We start from the raw sequence: 27,035 nt of genomic DNA, 5'->3' as shown, positions 1-27,035 counted from the left end.
AGGTGCTTTGAATGAATGTTTCATAAATCACCTAGATAAAGAGTGTGATGGTACGTGGAGAAATTTCCTTTTTATCTGAAATTTGAAGAAAGAGCAGAGATTTACTAGGTGAATACTATAGAGGAGACATACAAACAGAGGAAACTGTGAAAAGTCCTTGTCAGTGCAGAGCACTGTTCTAAATACTTACTCACACAGGCTTTTTGATCCTCATAACTTTTCAGTGTGGTAAAACTCATAAGTTTTTTTGTTTTTCTTTTCTATTCTAGGTGTTTAATGAGAAGTTAGGAGGGACTATCCCATGGATTGCTAAATGAACACAGATTTTCAAGTCAGATTTCTAATTTTAATATAATTCTATATAATACAGCAATATTTTAAACTCAATTGAAGGTCAAAGTCAAATCAACATTGCATATGCATTCATAATTCTGAGTATTATTTTGCCTTTTGGAGAAGCAAATATAGGTCTGGAAGTTTTCACATCATAGTTCAATTTTAGTTCTCCTGTTTATTTCTTTTGGTTGTGGAAATAAACTACTAGAAAAAAATTTTTTGCGCATATAACTTAGTTTAAAGAAAGGCTTTTCCCTAGGATTTCTGCCTGAAACTAATATAGACAAACCCAAGTTAAAGAAATGCTTAATTCAACCAAACCTAAATAAATTTGCATTCTAATTCTAGAGAGCCAATCAACTTGATGGTATATAAACAGATCCACAGATAAACTGGGTCACACCTTCACATTTTAGTTTCACAGAAAATGTAGAATTTTAGTGTTTAAATTTCACATGCTGCTCTCAGATAGCTTTTGCAAATACTGATGTATTCAAGGAAGCCAGACTGATAATGCCCAAACAAACCTAAATGAATTTTCATTTAATTTTTTATGTTTTGAGGTGGGAATTGGTGAATTCAAAGCAAAGCCCCAACATAGGCAATAATATTTAATGATGCAAAACCCAATACATAATTGCCCTGAGCTACAGTGTGACAATGGATATTTATCTACATAAAACCACTGAGAAAGGGAGTAAAGTCGCACAAAATAAAATCGCATATATTTAACACACGTACCTGCTGTTGGCCACAGCTTCCCCTATTTTACAGGGCTTCAGAGCACATCTGTATGTGTGGGGGGGGTTGGTGGGTGAGAAGTCAGCTGCCATGACAGTGTTTGAGAACAAACTTTGTGGACATGGTAGTTTCTGATGCTCAGCTCTGACCCTCAACCATGTTGGGACTTGATAGCCATTGTCACTAAACTAGCAGTGTCCTGTCCAGCTCAAGTCTAATTAGAGCTGTAGAGCTGAGGCAGAAAATCAAGTTCTAAAGTCCAGAAATCTGTTTTAAGTCCCACTTTATGATGTGTTCTTAGTAGTGTGAATTATGAAAAATTGCTTTCCTCTCTGAATCTCGATATCTCTTCTGCAAATTGGGAAGAAAAGTAATAATTGCTCAGTCCTTTCCATAAGAATTTAATGAGCATCACACAAGATCATGGATGTGAAATTACTTTGTGCTGACAAACTGTTAATATATGTGTTATGCAATTTAATCATTAAATATGTATGGTTACCTCTACTGTGCCTTTGACTTCTTAGGTGCAAGGCTCAGTGGTCTGGAAGGCTGAGGAATATTGTGAGGGAATAAAGAGGAATGGCAAGCCAGATTCTAAAAATGTTTTCCAGGCAAACATTTACAGATTAGGCAATCCTTCTATTTTCTAGGCTTATGTGCACTTATTTAGCATACACTTTACTTGGTTATATCTTAACTTCAAACCTAGACTGAAAACCTCCTGAGAACAGAAACCTCATCTTTTATCTTCCATTTAAGACCACAAAATCTTAATACAAAGAGCTTAATAACATTCTATTGATAGACTGATTTAAATATGTATTATCTATTTAGTATGCACAATTAAAGTTTTCTGAAGCCAACATATAATATACCAGGAATGTTTCTCCACACTTGGAATTTTTTTATTCATAAGGAATTTATTAATTTCTCGATTCAACATATATCTATTGACCACAGACACTTTATTAATAAGAGTTCACTGTGGTCCAAGCCATCATTACCTCTTGGCTTGATTAGTGCAATCAACTCTTATTAATTACTCTCCCTGCATCTACTTTGCCCCCTTTCAGTCCATCAACATGGTGACCAGAGTGCATTTTAAACACTAAACTCCTATCTTGTAACCCAACTTTTCAAAACCCTGCAATGGCCCCCATTTTATTTCCTTCCACTATGCCTCCTGCTGACTTTGTTCTGACCATGCCAACTTCCTTGCTGTTCTTGGCAGATGCCAGTCATGATCGTTCCTGCTTTAGGGCTTTTGTGTTGCTTGTTCTTTCTGCCTATACCACTGTTTTCCCAGATAACAGTCTTACTGACTTTCTCCTCTCTCTTAAGCCTTTATTTAAATAGGGCCTATTTGTTTAATATTGAAACATGCACCCTCCCTTCACCCCCATAGTTCTCATCACCATTATCCCACTCCTTTTTTTCCTCATAGTATTTATTGCCTGCTAACATACTATATACCTTATTTTTTATTATGGCTACTTTGTATTATCTATCTACACCTACTAGAATATGAGCTTCATGATGACAGGGATATTTGCTTTGCTCGCTGTTAATCCCGAACACCTAAAACTGTTCCTGAAACAGAATAGCCATTCATTAAGTTATGTGCAGCCTCCTATGAAAGGCATGCAGTGAGGGTCAATTAAAAGTAAACACTCTCCATCTCTGCCCATATGTCTATTTTGTGCTCCTTCTGGAACAATATTTTAACTTGATATAAACTTCAGTTCTAACAAGTATTTATTATCTTTACTTTGACAATTAATTCTATTTCATCTGTCCTCAACTTTTGCTGCTGATAATTCGTTCTCAGACTAATTGCTGTTCCTCTGTAGGTAATCATTTCCCTCTAGTTACTTTTCAGATCTCTTTATCTTTGATGTTCTGTAGTTTGGCTAAGATGTGTCCATGTGTGGATTTATTTGTATATGTCTTTGGAGTTGGCTTTAATTCCTGAATCTGAGAGTTCATGTCTGTCTTCAAATGTGTTTCTGTTATCTGTTTCCCATACTATCTATTTTCTACTTTTACAATTCTTACGAGACATATGGACTTTCACATTCTATCCTCCCTATTTCCTACTATTTTACTTTTTCTGTCCCTGTACCTTTATGTACTAGGCCCATACCATCCTTTTTCCCTGAATGGTTTTACTCTTCTTGTTTATTCAGTGAACTCATACTCAAAGAGGCAGCTGAAGTACATTGTTGGGACATTCCCTGACCCATCCACGCCTCACTTTAATGCCCCTAATGCAAAGTACATGTGCTTCTACATGTTTGGAATTGTTTATAGGAAGCTTCTCAGATTTATGCTCCCATTCATGAATTCTTACTTCAGTTGTATTTATTCTGCTGTTCACTTCATTGACTGAGGTTTCATTTAATTTTAATGACTATTTTTTTCATTTCTAAAAGAATATTTGGTTTTGTTTCAAATATGCCTATTATTTTTATCATGGTGTCTTATTATTGTTTTCAACTGACATCTTTAAGAACTTAAAACTCATTTATTTCATAGGTCTAAAAGGTCTCATTCTGCTTTGCTAAATGCTCTTTATTGTAGTGGATTACTGATTCTCATGTCCCCTAATTTTGGATTGTGGTTTTATCTCTAATGAGACTCTATCTGTGGGAAGCCTGTTCAGCCTGAGTTGAGAGCATGACCCTACCCTGTATTTAATGTTCAATTCTGTCAAACTTTAGAGTGTTTCATTTGCCTGGAACCAACTTTTGTATTAATTTCTCAGTTTGGGGATTGTTGAAAAATGTGTATAATATAGATTTCACCCCAAACTTGAAAGAAGAAATGACTAGAATTTTGAATAACTAGGAATAATTAATTTTACCTGGAATCAAGGAAAAAGAGATGGGTTCTTTTTGTCTTTCTTTGCCAACAAACACAATTTTATCTAGTCCACCTTTTTACCAAGCTTGTGGCCCCTCAAAGATTACGGCTAGCTAAGAAGGTTTTATTCTCACTTACTTCACGGAGGCCCAAGGCCTCATTTCCTTTCTCTAGACATCAAAGGCTAGTTCTCAGTGTTGTAGAGAGTAAGCACCCATACCAACTCATATTCCCTTCAGTGCAGCTGCAAAATCAGCTTAACATTCCAGTTCTCTTTGTAGTTCTAGTCCCATTTTGGACCCTAGCAACACTGCCTTCCTTCCTGTGGGATCATCTCTTCATTTAAAATGTTTCACTTTATAATATTTTACTTACTTTTTCTGGAGTTGTATAGCTTTACCCTCCAAATTCATTGACCTTCCACATTACCTAAAACTAAAGTTCTGAATGTTTGTTTCAGGAGGCAACACAGTTTTCGTACAATATATATGAAAATTTATATAAAAATGCAATCCTATAGGAGTTCCAATTGATGAAGGGGGAAACATCTAAATAAACCATTACAATTAAATGTGGCACATACTGTGAGGGTGCCCTGAGGTCACAGGGGGGCGTTGTTAAGTGTAGTGGGAGCAGGTACCTTTCAGGGAAGGCTTCATGAGGTAGTTAAATCTTCAGCCAAAAAAAGAAAAAGGAATAAACATTTCAGGCTAAGATGAATAAAAACATTCAAAGAAATACAAATAGTTATTTGTGGCTGAAACACATTATAAATCTGGGGGACTAATTCAAGATAAAGCTAAAAAAGGTACTTAAGGCTGAGATCATGAAGAGGCTTCGGCTATGCTGATGAGTTTAAATTGCAAGATTTCTATCAGGAAAACAACACCAGCAGATGGGCATTGCATAAAGTGCATTATGACAATAATCAAAGTGAAAGGTGGATTGATTGACAAGGAAGGGATTAAGAGGCCATTGCAGTAAACCAGGCCATAAAATTATAGAGGTCTGAATTAAAGCATGGGAAATGTGCATGAGGGAGAAGGCCATACTTAAGCAATCAATTAGGGTAGGTGTAAGCAACTGCAAGACTTGAAATTGGACAAAGAGAGAAAATTGTGGAATCACTCTCAGGATTCTAGTTTGAACACCTGAGGGTTTATGTTAACCACGAAGACAGAAACGGCAGTAGGCATATGTTTGATGCAAAGGTGATGTACTCAACTTTAGAAAAATCAGATGTGAAATTCATGCAAGATGTTCAAATAATGATACCCTTCCCTCCAACCCACACAAATACAAATACTCACAAACACTTTTTCACTCAGACATCCAGGCTCAAAATTTTGCCATTTAAATGCCAAGGCAGGCACTTCCATTTTACCCCATATCCTGGTGAAATTAGGCCTTCAACTAGGATTACTTCCCTAGTTCTCGGTCCAAAAGATATTGGAAAGGAGTCTAAGCAAAAGTTAAGAGACAGAATGACCTCCCATTGCCCTATGACCAGAGATTCTCATCTCACCAGGTCCAGGCATGGTCTAGGAATCTGCAATTTAACACCTACCTCAACTGATGGTGATGCATTTACTCCACAAAAAACCCATTGGAAAAGACTGCCCATGAACCTCTTGTTCTTTAAATGAGACCTATAACTTCAATTCCTTGCTATACCCCTTGATTTGAATGCCAAATAGCATTCAAATATTCATAATAGCAGCAGAAAGTCTAAGTTTTCCTGCTGCTGAAATAATCATGTGATCTTTTAATAGGAATTGCACACAGAAATCATATCACAGGTTTTGACTAAACAGTAAGTGGCCAGAGCCAGTTTGAGTGTCATACATCAAGCTTTATACAACTTATAAAACTCATCCAAATAAATAAACCAATTGAAGTCACTGGTGTCATATATCGATGGTCTTATCAGCAATAAAGCATCAACCACTGGTTGTTTTCTTGGTTGTAGTCTGGGGATGGAATAGTGGAACCTGTCAAATGTGCAGTGGTGAGAGAAAACAGAATGCTCTCAGAAAGAAACAATAGGTATAAAAAGCAATGCCTGTCTTTCCAACAATTGGTGCTAGAACAACCAGACACCCACATGCAAAAAAAAAAAAAAAATGAATCTAAAGACAGACCTTCCACCTTTCACTAAAATTAATTCAAAATGGATCATAAGGAAACCCATAAATATTAGAAGAGGCACAAATGTCTCTTGAATATTGAGATGATAAAATGGTGAGTGAAAGTAGGTACAGTAAGAATAATAGCTTGAGAGCATGTACTAGAAGGCATCAAATACCAGGCAGAGAGCTTTGTACTAATTCAGTGTGTACCAGAGAGCCATGGAAAGTTTCTGAGCTAAAGAGATCTATGATCCATGCCACATTTAGTAAAGGAGATTCATCTAACAACAGTGTGAATGATGACTTGCAATGGGCAGAGAAGGGAAAGAGCGAGAGAAAAGAACTGTGTAATCAGTTTATCAGCAAACTCGAAGGTCACCAAATGCCGTCCACAACATACAGCCCAATCTGTAATGGGGCTGTTAGTACATTTTGAGGGAGAGGCTCTGACTGTTGGAATTTCCCTCCCCATTAGCTTCTGTCCATTGTTCTAATTTTACTCTTCAGATTCCTACAGAATAATCTGACCTTTGATCCCCATGATCTTCAGTTTTCCTTTGGTGGGGATGAAGCGAGGAGGGTTAGGGAATGATAGGTTGGATATGGGGCATAAAGAAAAATTACAATTTGTAGTAATGAATTATACTAATAAAAAATTTGAAAACACAATTATAAAGGTTTGTGGTTTTTTGGTTTTTTTGTCTCAGACTAACACTGTCAGTGGTTCTGAATGTTCCTTATGTATTCTTAGTTTGTTCGTCTATGACCAGAACTGAAAACAGTCTATCCATGTTTCCTGAAGATGGTGCCTAGAAATTAAACATTATGTTTTGCATAGGCCAGAAAAGAGCAAATTTCAGTTTTTACATTCTAAATTTGATAATTCTACTCCTGTGGTTCAATAATAACCTCTGCTAACATTTTTGAACAACAACTACATGCCAGGCTTTATGACAAGCATTCTACATGGAATATCCTATTCAGTACTCACAAGACCCTTAAGAAGTAAGTGCTATTATTGCCACATAAAAGAAGAGAAAATTCAGATGAGATAGAGAGATTAAGGTCACACAACATGAAAGGAGTAGAGCTGGGACTAGAACAACTTTTATCTTACCCCACAGCCCATGATATGAAGAATGATGTCCTGTCCTCCTTCTCTTTAGAATATTTCAGCCTTTTTTTCCTTTCTTTTCTCTCTTCATTTGTTTGTTTGTTTGTTCTGTTTTGCTAGGATAAGGCAGTGATATCACACAGCTAACCCATGTTGTGCTAAAATGAGTGGTTCTGAAACTTGGCTGTATATGAATCACCTCAGAAGCTTTATAAACTTCTCATGCTCAGGCCGTACCCCCGACCAATTAACATAAATCTGAGTGTGGATCCTGTGCACTGGCATTTTTAAAATTTCACCCACATGATTGTCATGGATAGTCAGAGTCAAGATCTACCGCCTTAAGTCCTTCTTTCATGTGCTGCTATTAAATCCAGCCACCCTCATTTTACAACTAAATAGTTGATTTGTAGATATAAAGACAGGAGCTAACATGTGTCACAATTAAATTTTATCTGACTGGACTTGGTTCATTATTCCAGCCTGTCAAGAGACCTTTATAGAACCTGATTCTGTCACCTAGCATATTTTTTAAACTTCCCAGTTTCATTGCATCTAAAAATGTCAGAAGCATTTCTTTGATATTTTTATCTAAATCTTAAAGCAAATCAGTGAATAAGAAACAGCCTTTAAGCATGTTGGCTTGACATCCTTAGACACAGGCATCCTAATACAAATTTACATAATTATGCTTGCCTCTGGTTCATTTCTCCATCTTGTTCATAGAAATGCCATTAATGACCTTTAAAAAGAATATTATACAAATATACCATCTGCAGCACATTTCTCTGCTCTACTGACTAATAGCCTTTTCACAAAAGGAACTACTATGCCCCTTCCATGACTGACTTACTCTTACTTATGAAATATGAACGATTAGGAAAGTATTCAAATAACCTAAGAGAGGAGGAAGGGGATCATGGGAGGAATGGAAAGAACAGAAATGTGATAAGCATTTTGGGAGTAGAAGCAATAGGATTTGAAAAATGATTGGACTTGGGAAGTGATAAAAAGGAAGAAAGGCCTTCATGACTAGAAGCTTCCATTACTGGAAGAATGGCAGAGGCATCAAAACAGGTAAGGATGTTTTCGGGATCAGCTCATGGGCTATGCTAATTTTGCATTACCAGCGGGATATATAAAGGAAATACATGTAGTGGTGAGCACTGTGATGCGCCACCCAGATACCCCTTGAGGAATGAGGAATTATGATTCCAGATGTTGGGGAAACCACTGCCCATCAACTCCTTGGATTGGCTCAGCTGAAAACTGTCTCACAACACCCTAGGGTCTTACTTCCTTTCAGGGCACTCCCATCCAATGTCTGATCAACACTGAGGCATACAAACCCAGCTCTCACCCCTTCATTATTGCATCTTCATAGCTCCTTGCTGGCCCAGCCGAGGCTTTTCTTGAGACTGTGTGACAACTGCATTGGTTTCTCCATCTGCCCAATTCTACTTCCTTCTCTTCCCTTCCATGTATTTTGATTACAAAAGCACTCCCTAAAAAAAAACTCCTTCATACAAATCTCCATTTCAGAGTCTTCTCAACCTGTGGAACTCAACCTGTGGTACACAGGGATCAGTGTGGGTCTGAAACACAAGGGGATGTGGGAGACCAGAATATGTCTCCTGAAAATATGAAGGATTGTTGAGCTGAAGGCTGTTAAGAAGAAATGAATATAGAAGAGCTCTCTGCCCTCCTTCTATGTGCCTAAAAGCAGAATACACATGTACAAAGACAAATGGTATCCTGCCCCGCTCCCTACCAACAAGCACAAAGGTTAACCACTGAAGATAGCTTTAGACCCTTATCAGCCTGGCAATGGTACCAGAAGAACTTACACTTACAAGCTTTACTAACTAACCTTTAACTGCGGTTATGTGCCTTCCCCCCAAGTTTCTGCCCAAAGAGACTCAAGTCCTTTTCCTTAGTGTGTCACTCTAATAATTTACTGTCCTTTGTTGAAAATGCTATATAAGCTGGAATTCAAAGCCACGTCTTTGAGTACTCATTCTCTGGTATTTCCATGTATATGTGAAATGCACATGTAAATAAACTCGTATTTGTTTTTCTTTTGTTAATACTTCTTTTGTAACAGGGGTCCATTCCAACTAAGAACTAATGAGAGTTATCATTAATCCCCTACCAGGATTATGGGAATTCACACCACTGAGAAGGGTGAAAAATTGAGCTATAAGACGGCAGTGCACAGACATCAGGGATTTCCTATATTTAGGGGCTTGAGGGAAAACATTTGCATTGAGTGTAGACTGGAGACATAGGGGACATGGAACATCAAGAGTGGTGTGTCACAATAGCCAGAAGTGGGTACAATTTTAAGAAGGCTGGTGTTACCAGTATCAAATGGTGACTGAGGATGGAAGAGGATGGCAATTGAGCAAAGGCATCCCTGCTTACCCTCGGGAAGTGTTTTAGGAAGTACTCCTAGGATCAAAACCTGTGTAAGAAAAGAGAAGAAAAAAGAACTAGGCAGAGGGAGAAGTTGCTGGAGTTGTGATGCTGTCACAAGTGAAGGCTTAGCTGACACTGCAAGGAGTTCTGAGATAAAATGACCAAGTTGAGGGGAGAGAGGTGGGCTTTTATGGTCTGTCCCATGTGGACCAGTCATTAAATTTGGGTAGCCTGGGCAGGGGGAAATTGTCTGACTACTGACAATTCTCCATGGAGCATCCTTGGTTACCTTTAAAATACAAAATTTAGATCATGTCACCTCTCTCTCAGAGTTCTCCAAAGCCTTCTATACACATGGCTCAGGAAGACTGACCACAGTCTGACACGGGCTATCTCTCTGACTTTTTTGCCTTCATTCTTTTCTAGTCTTCAGGATACTTCTTTAACATGCCAGATGGATTTTCACCTCAAGGCCTTTCCACATGCTGGTCCTTCTGCGTTCCCTACATCTTCACATTGACTTCGCTTCATCCATGTGACTGCACAGATGTCACTGCCTCAGAAAGTCCATTCTTGACCAGACTGAAGCAGACCTTACCCCTGCCACTTTTCCTTCCCTGACACTGAGATTTCCTCATAGCAATTATTATTTCCTGACCAGTTAAAGAACATAACTTGGCAGCACAGTGTTGTGAAATCTCTTCAAACGGGCTTTCATGTTATGTAAACTAGGTTTATCCACAATTCTAGGAAACATTCAAAAACCAAATTTAAAGAGAAATATTGATTTATATGAGTGAAAACTTTTCCAGAACTACAGACACATAAAAAATCAGCAAACTACATATTTTTTTGTTGATTTCCTTCAATACCCAAAGCTCTGATCTCTAGTCATGCAAATTGTATTTTTCTTGCTCCATCTTTGTTACATTCAACATATGAGCAATTTTAAATTTCAAAAAGAATGAAAAACTTTATTTCTCCACACTCAGGCTCTCATATCCCTCTATTAAATCTTTATGCTGCTATTTCCTCAATGTCTTTATTTCCATAATATTGTCTGTAAACAATTAAAATTAATTAAGATAATTTATCACCTAAAAGCAAAGCCACCTTATCACTTATCAGCAGGTATCAGCTTGTTAAGCAAACAAGGAATAAGTTTCAGGAAAATAGCCCTTGTTACTGCATAATGCACAAGTGGCAAAAATAAATAAATAAATAATAAGGATATTTTCCTCTCTTCCTAATTCCTTGTGTTTGGAGTAGGTGTTATATTTTTAGAGTCTTTAGATTCAGTTAGCTAATCATGTTTCTCTAGCAGCTTAATTTGTAACACAACACTACAGATTAAATAATTTACACATTGGCAATCTTCTTGCATATAAATTATGATAAAATTATCATAAAAATAGCAAATCTTTCAACTTCTAAAATAGCTCGCTAGCCAGAAAATCCCATAGAAATTAAATCTTTTTTAGTGTGTGCCACAGAGCAATATTCATTATCAGCAGTTACACTGATTTTAGATAGGCATTTGTGTTGCTTTCTTATAAAATAATCAAAAAGTATTGAAAATGCTGAAAATCACTCCTACTATGAAAAAGAGTAGTAAAATGATGCATGGAGTAAAAGTACACTAGAGGCCAAAGGAACTTTCTGAACAGAATAGAAAAAATTACTTAACAAATACAAAGTACACTATAAAAATGCAGTAAATAGTAGTAACATTATTATGAGTATTGATGTTAGGAGATGAAAGAACGTTTTAATTTTTGAAAAAATTATTTTTTGTCCAATGGTATGAATGATTCCAAAACTTTATAAATTTGAAATTTCATATCAAATTAGTTCTATATGAGTTACTGAAGTATCTTCAAATGCAACAAAAAAGCATTTCTTTCTACTCATTTTCTTTGTCCATTAATGCAAACATTTATCCAAAAAAGTAGCTTTTGGGAGATAATTCCTCATGAACGTCTTGTATTTCTGTATAGCTTGTGACCAGAGGCACCAAATGGCTTTGCTCAAGACAGTCTTATCAAGGACATTTGTATAATGAACAATCTTGGAAGGCAGAGTATCCCTCTAGAGCAAAGAGCGGGCAAGCTTAATGTCTAGTATAATAATATTACTGCCCATTATAAAAGATTTGGGTTCACTAGCTTGGGGTCCTCTGTAAAATGCATCCCACTCCATGTGAAGTTATTGCCTGGCTGTCTTTGTGTTGTCCTGTATAAATCAGGGCCTGAGAAACAGGGGCAGATAGTTGTTTGAATCAAAGAAGTAAAAAGTCAAGGCTTTTAAAGATTAGCAGACAAGAGATATTTACAGGACAAAGTATTCTTTACATCAGTGGAGAAGAAAGCATTTGAATTGAAAACTAGCTGATCTGGAATTCTGCACTGACACATTGCCTGCATCTCCCTGGTTCTGCCTCACCTCTCCTCAACTAAAAAAAACTCTCATAAACAGTCGGTTTATTACAAGTTAACCAATTCAATGGTGTATAAGAAAGGCATTTATAGAAAAGTACTACATGAATATGGAGAAAAGGAACAGAAAATTTATTTAAAAGTTTTTTATCAAAAAAATCTTGCCAGGGACCAGAAAAAAAAAAAAAAAAAAAACATTATATCATCATATAGCAAACATTTTCTAATGAATTAGGGGGAAAAAATGATAAAAGAAATTGACTCTGTAAAAGAAGACCACAGAAAAAACACACAATGTTAAAAAAAGGAAAAGTAAAAATGCAGAAGACAGGATTCAAGAAAGAACTAGGAGAGAAAAAAAAGAAAACAGTACTAGAAATTACAGACAAAATGATGAGAAAGAGAACACACTCTGCTGACAAAACAGTGTTAAAGAATAGAAATAAAGAGTGCAAAAAGAGATGGAAATAATAAATATTTTGAAGTATTAGAGAGAAACAGAAGATAGAGAAGAAATTTAACATCTACACAATTGGAATATCTAAAGACAAAACAAAAAAATAAAACAGAAAAAAGAAAGTAAAAGATATAATTAAAAAAATTTTTCTGAAATATTCTTGTGACCCCCAAAAAAGTGACTGCAAATGATTAATTCCAAGATATCCAAGATACATCCTAGTCAAATTACTGGACTGCAAAGATAAAGAATTATTTGGGAAGCTTGATAAGAACATCAAGTATCATATAAAGGTAAAAATCAGCAAGCCTCAGATTTCTCCACACCAATGCTAAATAATGAAGAGAATGGATCGATACCCTTTTTAAGTAGCTAAGTATAAATTATGTGAATCATGTTAATATTTTATTTGTTAAAAATGAACAGCTTCAGAATAGATCTAAATGTAACTTTTTCAAATAACACCCAAAAGTACAGTACAAGGCACTTCCCCATTAAATGGAAACTTTCATTTTGCACCAATGTTCTGCATACACCCTGATGCAAAGATAATTTTAAATTGCATACTGTTAAAACAAAACAAAACAAAAAACTTTAAGAACTGAGAAGGATGACTATAACCACATTCCAAGAAATGGAAATTTTCTTTCAATAAAAGATATTCTTTTGTGTTTATATAACAGGTTAGCATTCAAGACTTTCCAAATGAAAGAAATTGTGACCCAAGGAATTCATATGCAGCCAAACACTACTTAAGTTATAAAAGCTATAAACAGTTTTGAATATATAAGGGTGATATTATTGTCATGAGCTTGTTCTAAGGAAACAACATCCCTGACCAGGGAGGAAGACACAGGACATGGCTCATTTACAATTTCATTTACAGTAGCTACCAAAATAAAAAATAAAAAATAAACTATGAATAAATTTACCAAGGAAGTGAAAGATCTGTATACTGAAAATTATAAAATGTGGTGAAAAAAAGACACAAATAAATGAACAATATGCTGTGTTAGTGGATTAGAATTAGTACTGTTGAAATATTCATTCTACTCAAAGCGGTCTACAGAATCATTGCAATCCTTATCAAAATTCCAATGTCATTTTTCAAAGAAATAGAAAAAGCAATCCTAAAATTCATATGGAAGCACAAAAAACCCTGAATAGCCAAGGCAATAATGAGCAAAAAGAACAAAGCCAGAGACATCATACTACCTGGTTTCAAACTATTTTACAAAGCTATAGTAACTAAAACAGCATAATACTGGCAAAAAAAAATAGACACATTGCCCAGAATAGAGGGCTCAGAAATGAACCCACACATGTACAGTCAACTGATTTTCAGCAAAGGTGCCAAGAATGCACTATGGGAAAAGGATAGTCTTTTCAATAAATGGTGTTAGGAAAATTGAATATCTACATGAAAAAGAATAAAACTGGACCCTTACCTCACACCATATACAAAAATCAACTCAAAATGGATTAAAGACTTAAATATAAAATAAATAATTGTAAAACTATTAGAAAAAAACATAGGGGGAAAACTACATGACATAAGTCTGGGCAATAATTTTTTGGATTTGATCCAAAAAGTGCAGGCAACAAAAGCAAAAATAAGTAGTAGGATTACATCAAACTAAAAAACTTCTGCACAGTAAAGGAAACAATTAACAGTACAAAGAGACAATGAATTGCGAGAAAATATTTGCAAACCTTACAACCAATAAGGGGTTAATATCCAAAATATTAAGTAACTCAAATAATTTGATAGTGAGAAAACAAAAAAAATGGGTAATGGACCTGAACACACATTTTTTAAAAAAGAAGACATACAAACGGCTAACAGATATATAAAAAAAAAAAGTCAAAATCACTAATTATTGGGGAAATGGGAATTAAACCACAGTAAGATATCATCTCACAGCTGTCAGAATGGCTATTATCAGAAAGACAAAAGATAACAAGTGTTGGTGAAGATGTGGAGAAAAGAGAACACTTACACATGGATAGTATGATTGTAAACTAGTACAATTATTATAGAAAACTGTACGGGGTTCCTCAAAACACTAAAAATGCAATTACCACATTATCCAGAAGTCCCATTTCTGGTTACTTACCCAAAAGATTTGATATCAGTTTGTCAAAGATATATTTGCCCTTCCATGTTCACTGCAACACTATTCACAATAGCCAAGGTAAGGAATCAACCTAAGTTTCCATCAACAGATGAGTAGGTAAAGAAAATGTGCTAAATACCATAAAGCCTTAAAAATGAAGGAAATTCTATACTTGAAACAACATGGATGGAATTGGAGAACATTATACTAAATGAAATAAGTCAGGCACAGAAAAACAAATACCACACTTACATGTGGAATCTAAAACAACTGAACTCCTAGAAGTACAGAGTAGGATGGTATTACAGTTGGTAGGGGCTGGTGAAAATGGGAAGGTAATGGTCAAAGGGTATAGAATCTCAATTAGACAGGAGAAATAAGGTTTTGAGATGTATTGCACAGTGTGGTGAATATAGTTAATAATAATGCACTGTACATTTCAAAATTGCTAAGACAGTAAATTTTAAAAGTTCTCACCATGAAAAATAAATACTTGAAGTGAAAGATATGCTAATTAACTTGATTTAATTATTCCACATTGTATGCATGAATCATAATATCACTTTTTAGCCCAGAAATATAATTAAATTGTCAATTAATAATAAAATAAAATTTTTTAAAAAATAATAATGATAAAAATGTCAGAAAGGTAAAAAAATACATAATTTTTAATAAAATTGGTAAAGCCTTTGCAAAATTGACCAAGAAAAAAAGAAAACACATTATCAAAATATTAACAAAAATGTAGGCAATATTACAGATCATATAGGTAATAAATTTTAAACACATTATGTAATCTTTATACCAGAATGCTGAAAATCCAAAAGTGGATAAATTCCACTTTATTAAAAGTGAATGAGAAATAGAAAATTAGAATGGTAATATAGCTACTAAAGCAATTGAAAACATTAAAATCCTTCTTACCAGGAAACCTATCCCAGATGGTTTAAATGGTAAGTTATTCTAAAGATTTAAAGAAGAAACTATACCAGTTTTAATAAATGGTTGGAGAGAATAGAAAATAAACATATAATGCTTCCCAACAAAACATTAAAAAACATGGACATGGATCAAAATTATAAATAAAATATTAGCAAATCAAATCTATCTGTCCATCTATCTGTCTAGGATAACATATCATGACCCTTGTAGGGTTTATTCCGGAAATGAAAAATTAGTTTAACATTCAAAATGAATCTTCCCATGTTGTTAATGGATACTATAAGATATTGAAAAATAAAGGAGTATAAAAAAAGTTATTTGACAAATAAATACCCATTCATGGCAAAAAAAACAAAGTAGGTATAGACACAGACCAATAAACAGCACATGAGAGAAACACAGCAAACAGAGCTCTTAGTGGTAAAATACTGAATATGTTATCTGAAATGAGTGATGAGACAAGGATGTCTGCTATTAGCAATTATTTTTAAATAGGAAAAGGTGATTTTTAAGTTATCAAAAAAATAAATATAAATAATACCTAAAAGAATTCTGTAAAAGAATAGCAATGTGAGATAACTCTAAAAAATATTAAAACAAACTTTAAAGCCTTAGAAATTGAATGATATTGACATTATGTCAATGACCATAGTATATGTGAAAAAACTGACCAAATGCACATGGGACTTTAGTATTTGATAAAGTTGCCGTCTTAAATCAATGGGAAGATGCACTATGAAGTAAGCTTTTCTGGAAAACTAAGTAGGCAATTCTAAAGCTGTGAGAAAAGAAGACTGATATATTTGATCATATAAATACAAAAAGCTTTTGGCTAGCAAAAACACACTATCCCAAAATGAACAAATTAAATTTGTGGGATGCTACATTTCTCAGGTTGAGGCCTGCTATTATTATAAAGGCATATAAACTAATTTTAGAAGACCGACCTGGTTGCTAATATGAGCAAACTTTGCCGTTCACTGCCTACAATTCTTTGGCAAGATAATTAACTTCATCTTGTCAAGAACTGTGAAGAGTATCAGATTTTACCCTATTTGCAAGTCAACAAGTCCATCTGCCACAATTTTGTAGATTCTGGTAGAAAACATGAAACTCCTGGGTCAGAGACAGAGAACTTCATTACTAATGCTGCAGAAATCAGCATGAGTTTCACATCTGCTTCAGTTCTCCCTGTTCCCTAAGTCCCAAGCGACAGATGTAGAGGCAGGCCCACGCAGATGCTAAGCACACAGTGGGTTTGTACGATATCTGAGAAAATCCAAGCTTAGGAACTCCAATATCTTAAAGTTTAGCAATACTGCCAAACAGAAGAAGACATTATCTTTACTACACTTGTCAGAAAAAAAAATCTGCCCTCTACCTCAGTGAAAGACACTGTCTTCCAATGCCATTTGCTATACAAATAGCTTTTTAAAAATAATCTGGAATAAGAGCTGATAGTAGACATACTTAAACACCATGGAAAACTATCTCCAAACATTCTTAGCCTTGGTTGTATAATGTGGATAATATATATCATGTAGTGTGGTTATAAGAATTAACTGGGAAAAAGTCTGAAAAGAATCTCGGATGACGCTGGCACTTAATAAGTACTCACAATGTAGATGCTATTATACTTTTTGTTATGATTGTATAAACTATATTTAAAAATAAGTCTATATTTTAAAACACACAGGTTAAATCTATATTCAAGTACGATTATTATTTTATTTCCTAAAACTAAAGACTAAATTTATTTTTTATACTGAAATACAGCGGTTAGTCTGTAGTTTCTATCCATTTTATTTGGATCTATAATTAAAGGACTTTGAAACTTAACTCTTGTATCTTCAGTGGTAATGAATAAATAAATAAATATTTCCCACCATACGTTTAACTCCAAAATAAATAATCAGTGATTTTTTTATTCTTTATGTACAGTATTTAAAAAATCATAAAATTATCTTTTTTAAGATAATATGACTAACTGTCATTTTCTAAGGGAACTCTTTTTTATTGTGTACACAATGAAAAATGAGTAGAGAAAGCCAGCTAAATCATGATCCAAATTTTACGTAGCTGACAAAATTCTAAGGGCATGTTAAAAACAAATAGTATACATGTGAAATCAGACCTACAAAATAAGAGACAGATCAGTTTGAAAAATACTGATTGGTTCAGAAAAGGAGTCAATTTCCCCAGAAGCTTTTCTATTTTCAATTTGGCATTATCTAGGATTATAAAATGCTACAAATACCAACGTTTAATTCATCTTGAAAGTACTAGAGACTAAATAGAGAAGCAGAGTAAAAATCCTTATGAAAAGTAACTAATTTAATATTTAGAGAAAAATTTGGCATCGCTGTTTGCAATTTTAAATGTAAACACATTCCCCATTATTAAATCCCTGTAACAAAGCTTTAATTGTTAAAACATAACCCAAAAGAGTATACTGTTTAATTTGGTCTTCATGTGAATGGTTGTAATATTTGCATTCATAAAGGTATTAGCCCAACAGGGTAAGCTGATTTAATGCCGTGCAAAAACTGCTAAAAGGCAATGAGGAACAGTCATCTTAAAAATTAAATTAAAACAATTTCCGAACGTGCCATGGGAAAACAAAAATCATTAACTAGTATTATTAATATTCACAGCAGCTGTTACACAATCATGCATCAAGTCCCTCTGTTCAAACTTGCTTTCTAATTTGGTGTCTTGAATTACTCTATTAGTCTGTAGTTTATCATAAGAAAACGGACTGCAAATAACTTTAATTTCAATTTCATATCAGTTTATCAAATTTTTCATAGAGGAGTGTTTGCTCAATATATGTTTGGTATTAGCTGTTTTCGTCTGTTAACCATAAAGAACAACAAATTTTTTTAACAAACAGAGATGCATCCCACTTCAGGGCAAGACATAAAATTTACCAGTGCACAATAATTCTCTCAGATCTAAAGTTGAACACTTTCCTTCACCTTAGCAGTTATTATCATTCTAATATTTATGATATTAGTTTATTTGCTTCTCTTTTTAATTTTACACTATAAGTAAATACTTGTTGCTCTTTTGAAACTTTTATAAATGGAATAGTTCCTGTTTTTCTAGCTTCTTTTGTTGTACATTATATCTTTAAGATTTATTCATGCAGTTCTACCTCAGGTATTGGTAGGTGGGTAATTTTAAACAACCCTGCTATGAGAATACAGTAAAAAGTATATGCAATAATATAAAAACCATAATCTGAAAGCATCATAGAGATAACAAAGAAATTGATAATTAAAGTGCCAAAATTTTAGGAAAGAAAATTTATACAGGATATTATTCTCTCAGAGTCTGCCAGTTCCAGAAAAAGTAACTTAGTCACTAAAAGGGTATCAGTGTTTTGAAATATTCACTGGGCTAGGGTAAAAGAGCTACAGAAAAAATCTGGAAAGCATCCAGAGAAAAAGTGCAGATTACCTTCAAAAGAGCAACAACTGGACTGACAGCTGATTTCTCAATAATAAGAATACAGTGGAAATTTATTTCCAAAGTGCTGCGAGTATAAATGTCAAACTAAAACACAATACTTAGAAAAGATATGCAAGAATGATGATGAAACAAGGATAATTTTTATTTAAAGAAAAATGAAATAATTTGTCATCATAGATCCCAATTCAAGGTAACACTAAAAGGTGTTTTCCAAGCAGCAAGAAAATTAACCTACGTATTATTTTGTAAATGTAAATGTACATTGACCTTACAAAATGATAGTAATTATATCATGTGAGATTTAAAATATACATACAATTAAATTTTAAAACATCAATGGCTCATAAGTGTGGAATAATTAATAAAGTAAAAGGGTACTAAAGTTCTTGCATTACCTAGTAAGAGGTTAAGAGAAATAACTAATATTAGACTTTGGTACATTAAGAATGTTTATTATAATATATATAATAATTATAAAAAGAATAAATAGTAAGCTGTCAAGCAGGAATCTGAGATCTTTCTGCCCCTTCCTGTGCAGGTCATGAATCAGAAAATGGAAACAAGATACTAGCAGCTTTATATAAGGTAGACAATCTTTATTCTTCAGATGTGAGCTTCAAAGACATGATTTATTCTTAGACATGAGCTCTAAGCTCTACTCCACTGACCATCCATGCTCTGCCATTCCCTCTGCTGCTCTGCCAACCTTCTAGGCTCTGCTGACCAGCAGTTCAGAGCAGTTGTCTCTATACTCTTAGAACACAATAGCAGCCACACGCCAAGCATTACATAATTACAACAATCATGCTGAATCAGTAAATGGGCACACATGTGCAGTTACACTACTTTTATACCTTGTTTCTAGTGAATGTGCTGAATCTTGCCCATTTGTAACAGGTGTGAGGCAGGAGATCCTTACTAAACTTTTCTACTTTCCTTACATAAGCATGTATAAGTTCTAAGCTAATATAACTTGAAAATTAAAAATAATAAAAAATCCAAAAGGAGACAAGAAAATATATTAAAAATAGAAAACAGGTGAGAAAATAGAAAACAATAATAAAATTATAAATTTAAAACAAATGTAACATTAATTGTATTAAATATAAGTGGGCTATGTGCTCCACTTAAAAAAACAAAGATTGAATGGGGCAGAATAGCCGTATGTAAACAAACAGACAAAAATATACCCTAAAACACTTCCAAAAAAGTTGGCATAGATTTAATAATATCAGACAAATGAAAAAGAAATGCAAGAAGCACGATTACAGGTAAAGATGGCATTTTATAATGATAAAGAAGTCAGTCTACAAGAAAAATATAACAATTTTAAATTCAATATCTGTAAAAATAAAACCTCAAATCATATAAAACAAAAATACATAGATCTGCAAGGAGAAATAGATAAATTCACAGTCACAGTGAAGAGTTTAATATGACTTTCTCAGTAAATATTATAACAAGCAGATAAAAAATCAGTAAGGATGTAGTAGGGAATTTGAGTAACACTCTTGACAAATTTTACTTTATTTACATATATAGAATATTTCATCAAATGGCAAAATATTCCATTTTTTTTCCAGTGGCATATGAGGCATTTATAAATATTAACCATACTTTGAGTAATAATACAGTCAACAAATTTCAATGTATTTGAATTTTACAGACAATGTACTCTAGCCACAGTGGAATTGAGCTAGAAATCAGTAACAAAAATGATATTTAGAAACCACCAATCATTTGGAAATTAACTAATACATTCACTTCTAAATAACCCATAAATCCACAGAACAAAGAAGCAAGTACAATGGCAAATAAAAATATTTTTAAATAAATGACAATAAAAATTACACATACCTAAACTTTCTGGGATGGAGCTAAATCAATACTTACAGGGTGTTTTACAGCATTAAATGTATGTATTAGAAAGAAGAAAGGATGAAGTCCAATGTACTAGCATCAATCTTCAAAAAGCTACAAAATTAACAGCAAATTAAAAAATGAAGTAGAATGAAGATAATATCAAATGTTAAAGTAAAAATCAACAAAATTAGAAACAAACATAAAACAGCAAAACAATAGGCCTAGATGTTTTCTGAAAAGACAAAAAATTGATAAGATCTTGTAAGAACACAGAACAAAAGAGGCAAATTACCAATAGCAGGATAAAAGAAGAGAGATTAAAATGCTAATAAGAAGACATTATGAATAACTTTAAGCCTACAAATTTCAAAAATTAGGTTAAATGGAAAGTAACTAGTAAGAAATGTTAACTAAATAGAAATAAGAAGTAGAAAATATTAAAAGCATACTAACAATTATGGATATTGAATCCAGAAATAGATATGTTTCCATAAATAAAATTCATAAGTAGATGGCCTCCACAGTAAATTCTTCTAAACATTTAAGGAAGTGACAATGCCCATCTTACACAAATTTTTCCAGGAACAAGAAAAATGGGAGCCCTCCCAACTCCTTTTATGAAGCCAACACAATTCTGATATGAAACCCTGGCAAGAATATTACAAGATTAGAAAGTTTTTTTAAAAGATGAGAATTATTAAGTTTGCTGAAGACAATCAATTAATATATATCATTCAAGATAAACTTAAGGCCACTTGAAACAGTAACAGTATAGCCCTCAACATAGCATAGCAACGTGAATGAACCTGCAAAGCAGACAACATCAATAACGAGTTGGCATTTATCTAGTACTTACAGTATACCAAGCATCTTCTGAGTGCTTTACTAACTTAATTCCCATAACCACCCTATAGGATAGGTACTATTTTAACCCCATTACACTATTCTCCCTCCTTTCTTCTCCCCGCTTATCCTCCCGAAGCAAATCAGCACTGGGAAAGGAGTTTATGGATACCTAACCCATTGCATTTTCCCTAAACCATACTGCTTCCTCAGGCAGAATGAAAGTAATTGAGATTCAAACAATAAGGATAGTTTCTAAGTGTGTCCAAAAATTCAGGTTGACAAACAACAATGAAAGTTTGTCAAAGAAAGGTACGAAGGAGGCAAAATGATGAAATAATCCCTAAAAATTTCAACTCCGAGGATGTTGTTTTGGTATTCAGTCCCTGGAAATTATGAAACCCTGACAGTGGTCTAAATTTGCCCCAATTAGAATGAGAAGGATGAAGCAGGTATAAGCATAATCAGTCTGGAGGTGGCATTAGAAGATACTGCTGAATTTTCTCTTTTTTACTGAGAAGTGTCATGACTCTGCCATTAAATTATCTCTCTGCTGGGAGTTATTTGTCCTGGTTCTTGATGTACAAATCTAGTCGCTCATTAATTAAATGGGACACACTAATGGGTTAGAATGCAGCTTCCACTATCTATGAAAATAAATATATTTATAAAGTTTTGCAAAGTGATTCAAGAGATCCCCAGAGAAAGGCACTGGCCAAATACAGATTATTAAGAACAGTACTTTAGATTTATACAGTGTCTTTGCTCCAAACCGCTGGGAGACCTTTCACAGTATTATTTACTTCTTAAATGTCTATAGTATGTTTCCTCTTAAGAACATATTTCCTAATGTCTTGAGTATGAACTTAAACTACAAGGCCTCAGATATTCCAGAGATGACAAGATGACCCCTGCCCCCCAAAATCATGACCTGTATAGCATTCTTTATGAGATTAGGCAGGTATAAAACTGGTCATAATCAGACCCAAAGTTTTGTCAGCAGCTCAAAGCACCTACACCTAATACAAAACATGTTTTACTTGGTTTTGTTTGTTTGTTTCTTCTTGGCTTTTGGTTTTGTTTTATTCTGTAACATTTTGTCTATTTTCTTAGGAAGAATTTAATGTGACCTTAAATTATTATCAAATGGAAAATAAAGTATGCCAACTTAATTTAACTAAAATTTAACTTCAAATATTAAACTCTATGCTAAGAAAAACTCAACCAAAATATAATTTAAGGTGGCTGAGGCAGCGAAGGCAGCAGTGGTAGCGACACCTCTGCGGTCTCAGGTGTGTCGGACGCCACTGCTGCTCGGACCACGTATGTGCAGGTGGCTGGTTAGGATTCTTGGCACCATCTTCCATATCTGCGACTGGTCCGTGCCCCCTGCCTGGGCTCTCCTGAAGAGGCAGCACGCGAAGAGCATTCTATTTTCTACAGCGGACACTGATGAAATATCAGCCAAAAGACCAAGCTTAGATTGCTTTATTCACCAAGTGAGAAACAGTCTCTACAATGCTGCCAGCTTACTTAGATCCCCATTCCAGCTCACCACAAAGCCCATGGTAACTTCTGCTTGTAATGGAACACAGAATGTGGTCCCTTCAGGAAAGTTTCTGGATCCTTGAACAATGTGCTAAAACTGGGTAATAAATCTCCTAAAGGAGTAACTGACTATCCAAAGATGAGAGTGACAGTAACCTGAGATAAGTCATGGAGGGTTTGCCTTTGGTTTTACTTTGAACTCAGAAGCCTATAATAGAAGACAAGGTGGCTGTCACCATAGCAAAGGCAATCCAGAGAGTTTCTTAATGTGGAAACCTCAGGAACAGTCTGTAATAGAGATGATTTCTGAAGAGGGTGGAAGAGGTCTGAAGTGTCTCCATTATACTGAGGAGGTGGGTATTCAAAAAGAGGACTTCCAGTCAAGATGGTAGAATAGGCAGTCCCCAGCATCACTCTTTCCCACAAATCAATGAATTTATAACTATTAAAAATCAACAACAACCAAGCTTGGGCCACTACAGCTCAGGGGAAGAGGAGGAGAAACCTACAGAGAGCAGGAAGGCAGGAGAAGCAATGATGAGAGAAAGAAAAAACTGCTCCAACCATTTTGAATCCCAGTGGCAAAAGCAGCAGCTGTGCCCTTCTGATGAAGTTGCTTGGAGGCAGCAGAGGAGAAGAGGGCCTTGGTGGCCCCCAGGCCAGCAATACCACTAATAGGGTTCCCGTGGATCCACACAGAACCAAGGATCTACAACAAATGAAAAAAGGAGCCATTCAGAGGCTGGTGAGTCATGTCATTGCAAGGGACCAGCACATGGCCCCTCCCATGAGAAGTGTTTGCAGCACAGGTGGTAGGGGAAGATGGACCCATGTGGAGAACAATGGGGCACAGTAAGGGCAGCTGATCAGCCCCCCAATCAGTGTAGGACCACTCAGAGAAGACTGGTCAGTAATATAGAATTGCAGCAAGTGCACTTTGATGAAAGACTCAGGCCAAGACCAGAGTTTCTACACAATCCAAGTGCATTGGATTTCACTAAACCTGGAAGTACCTATAAAGTCAACCATTAAACCCTGAGCTGCACAAAAAGCCATCCCCAGGGAATCAGTAACAAAGCAGCAATTTAGCTCAACTACAGAGCTCAAGTACTGGTCCTCACAGGAAGTTCCCCCACTTTAGATGTAAGCAAAGGACAACAAATTAGTTCCAGCACAGAGTTTGAGTAGTGGGAACAGCAAATAATCCAACACAGAACTGAAAGTAAAAACAGAGTACCCACTGGGGCCTGCTCAGGGTCCTGGGGTTGGAGCTGGGGACTGGATGCTCCGCCCACAGTCAGGCATACCACCAGCATCACGGGGCCTACCTGGGGTCCTGAGGTATAGAACCAGGCACCACCAGCAACTAGGTAAGGGGCATCCCCAAAACATCACCTCCATGTGGGTGGCCACCACAGCCACCACAATAACCATGGCTGCTGCAAAAGCAGCTAGATGCCACAACCACTGTGCAGATGGTGCACCAGTCACTGGAGTGCACTGACAAAAGGACAGTCACCAGCAGAGACGAAAGAAAAGAAGGCGATGTCTCTCTCCATAAAGCCTATTCCAGAGAGACAGAAGACGCATCTGTTCTATGATAATATTGGGGGAACTGAACACACCTCTGAGCATTGGACAAATCATCTAGGCAACAAATCAACAGAGTAACTATTACTCTTTCAGAAGGAGAGAAGAAATCTAGGGTTATCAGAGGTGAGAGGAGGGAGGGAGAGGGGATGGGGAGAGATTGCACTAGGGGCATAAAAAATAAGTATGATTTGCAACAGTATATATGCAAGTAATATTGATTTGATCAACATATGTCAACATTTAACCAAAAAAATATATATAATCAATTATGATTCAATAAAAAAAAAAATTTTTAATAATAAAGAATAAATATTTCCAAAAAGAAAAAACAAACAAAAAAAAAAAGAGGAGAGAAGTACTAAAGGTTATGGGAGCAATTTTAAAAAAGTGGTCATGGAAACTGTCCCTCCTGTAACTTCAAACCATCACATTCTCAAAGAAGTCAGATGGACACATTAAAGACCAAAGGTTGTGGGAAGAGCAAAATCATGGAGTCAAAACATCTCACTTTGTTCCAAAGCAATACAGAATTGTTGAAACAAGGGGACCTCCATGTCCAATGAGAAGTGAAAAGAGGTGTTCAAAAGAGAAAATTTCTAATACAGAGGAGATGATCAGAATCAGACTTGAAAATAAAGGAGAGGACACCAGCTGGAGCCTGACCTATCAGAAGTGTCAGCCCCACTCCACTTGAGCAGTAGAAGCAATGGCTTACTCAGGAGGAAAATTTGGAACATAGGAAAAGAATTGCTCAAGCAAAGAGAGGGACAGAAGAACAGATGACCTCCTTGAATTTACAGAGGATGTGGAAAAGGAACTAAGTAATGCCCTAGGCCATGGCCCACAGGATGCAATCCTAAGTTGTGCTTTCAAATTGTGAATCACTCGAGGAGATAACCAGACCTTAAAGAAGTATCACTGGCTCAATGATGAAGTCATTAATTTTCACATGAAATTTCTGGTGTAAAGAAACAAAAAACCAAGGCGAAGCAGCACTTGATGTGTTCAGTACTTTCTTCCATCCTAAATTAAAGTCTGGGGGTTATCAAGCAGTGAAAAGATAGACCAAAGGGGTAAACCTCTTTGAACAAGAACTAATTCTGGTGCCTATTCATCAGAAGGTACATTGGAGCCTGGGGGTAACAGGCCTAAGAAATAAGTGTCTTAAATATTTGGATTTTATGGCACAGAGGGCCACAGGATCTGTAAGATTCTCCTTCATTATTTACAGGATGAAATTAAGACCAAAAGAAATACTGATCAGAATCATTTAAAGTGGACCCACTATAGCATGAAGCCACAGAAGATTCTTCAACTGTTGAATGGGAGAAATCGTAGAATGTTCACTTGAAATATGCAGATTATATCTCTAGGGACAAAACTATCACATTGACTCAGGCTTAAAAATGCTGGGTGAATTGAAAATGCTGTGGTATAGGGCTCTGGTTGCCTTTCGGAGGAAGTCTGACACTACAGCGCCAGCACAGTGTCATGCAAAAGTGGAACTGTGACCCAGGAAGTTTGGCTATCCAAGCATCTTCAGAAGAGTATCGTCGTCATCTTAAAGAGACTTCTTTTTCTGGAAATAAGGTGACTTGGCTTACTCTTGAAGCTGGATTTGAAGTAACTATAAACCCTAAATCTTTATTTTCATGCCAGATCTGGCTGAGTATAAACCTCAGAATTATAAGGACTGGCCTGAGCTGTTTATTTCAGAAGATACTATTCAATTTAAAGCTATTTTCCTCAAAGTATTTTTTTTAAATATATGTTAAGCCAAAATTAAGATTTTCACTCATTAACATCCTCCTACTCCACCCCCACTGAAATTTGGGGAAGAAAATTTAGTACTTGGCTCTGAGGTTGCCAATTATGCAATAACCTATTTTGTACATGAAAGTTTGTATTTAACTTTTTTGTTCATTAAAAACGTGAAAAAATGTATAACTTAAGATTGAGAAAATATTAATTTCCTATAAGCAACTGAACAGCCTGTAATATAAATTGAAATTCTGAAAGTAACAACTTTATCAGTGTAACTTTTTTCTGCTAAAAATACTGCTTATCTAGTCTTTCTACTAAAAAATAAGCATTTTATAAATTGATTTTAAATTAATTTTTAAGCAAAGGATAACTTTTATTTGAAACTTTTAAAACAAA

At 35.1% G+C, this 27,035-nt stretch overlaps 1 pseudogene; it reads left to right on the top strand.

The window, feature by feature from the left end:
- LOC134372754 (sentrin-specific protease 2-like) overlaps nucleotides 1-26,279 on the top strand; it is a 31,865-nt pseudogene extending 5,586 nt beyond the window's left edge.
- The last annotated feature ends 756 nt before the right edge of the window (nucleotides 26,280-27,035 follow it).

The sequence above is a fragment of the Cynocephalus volans genome, chromosome 3 (genome assembly GCF_027409185.1).
Source record: "Cynocephalus volans isolate mCynVol1 chromosome 3, mCynVol1.pri, whole genome shotgun sequence".
Lineage (NCBI taxonomy): Eukaryota > Metazoa > Chordata > Mammalia > Dermoptera > Cynocephalidae > Cynocephalus > Cynocephalus volans.
The sequence above is the reverse complement of the archived record's forward strand: the minus strand, read 5'-3'. Positions and strand labels throughout refer to the sequence as shown.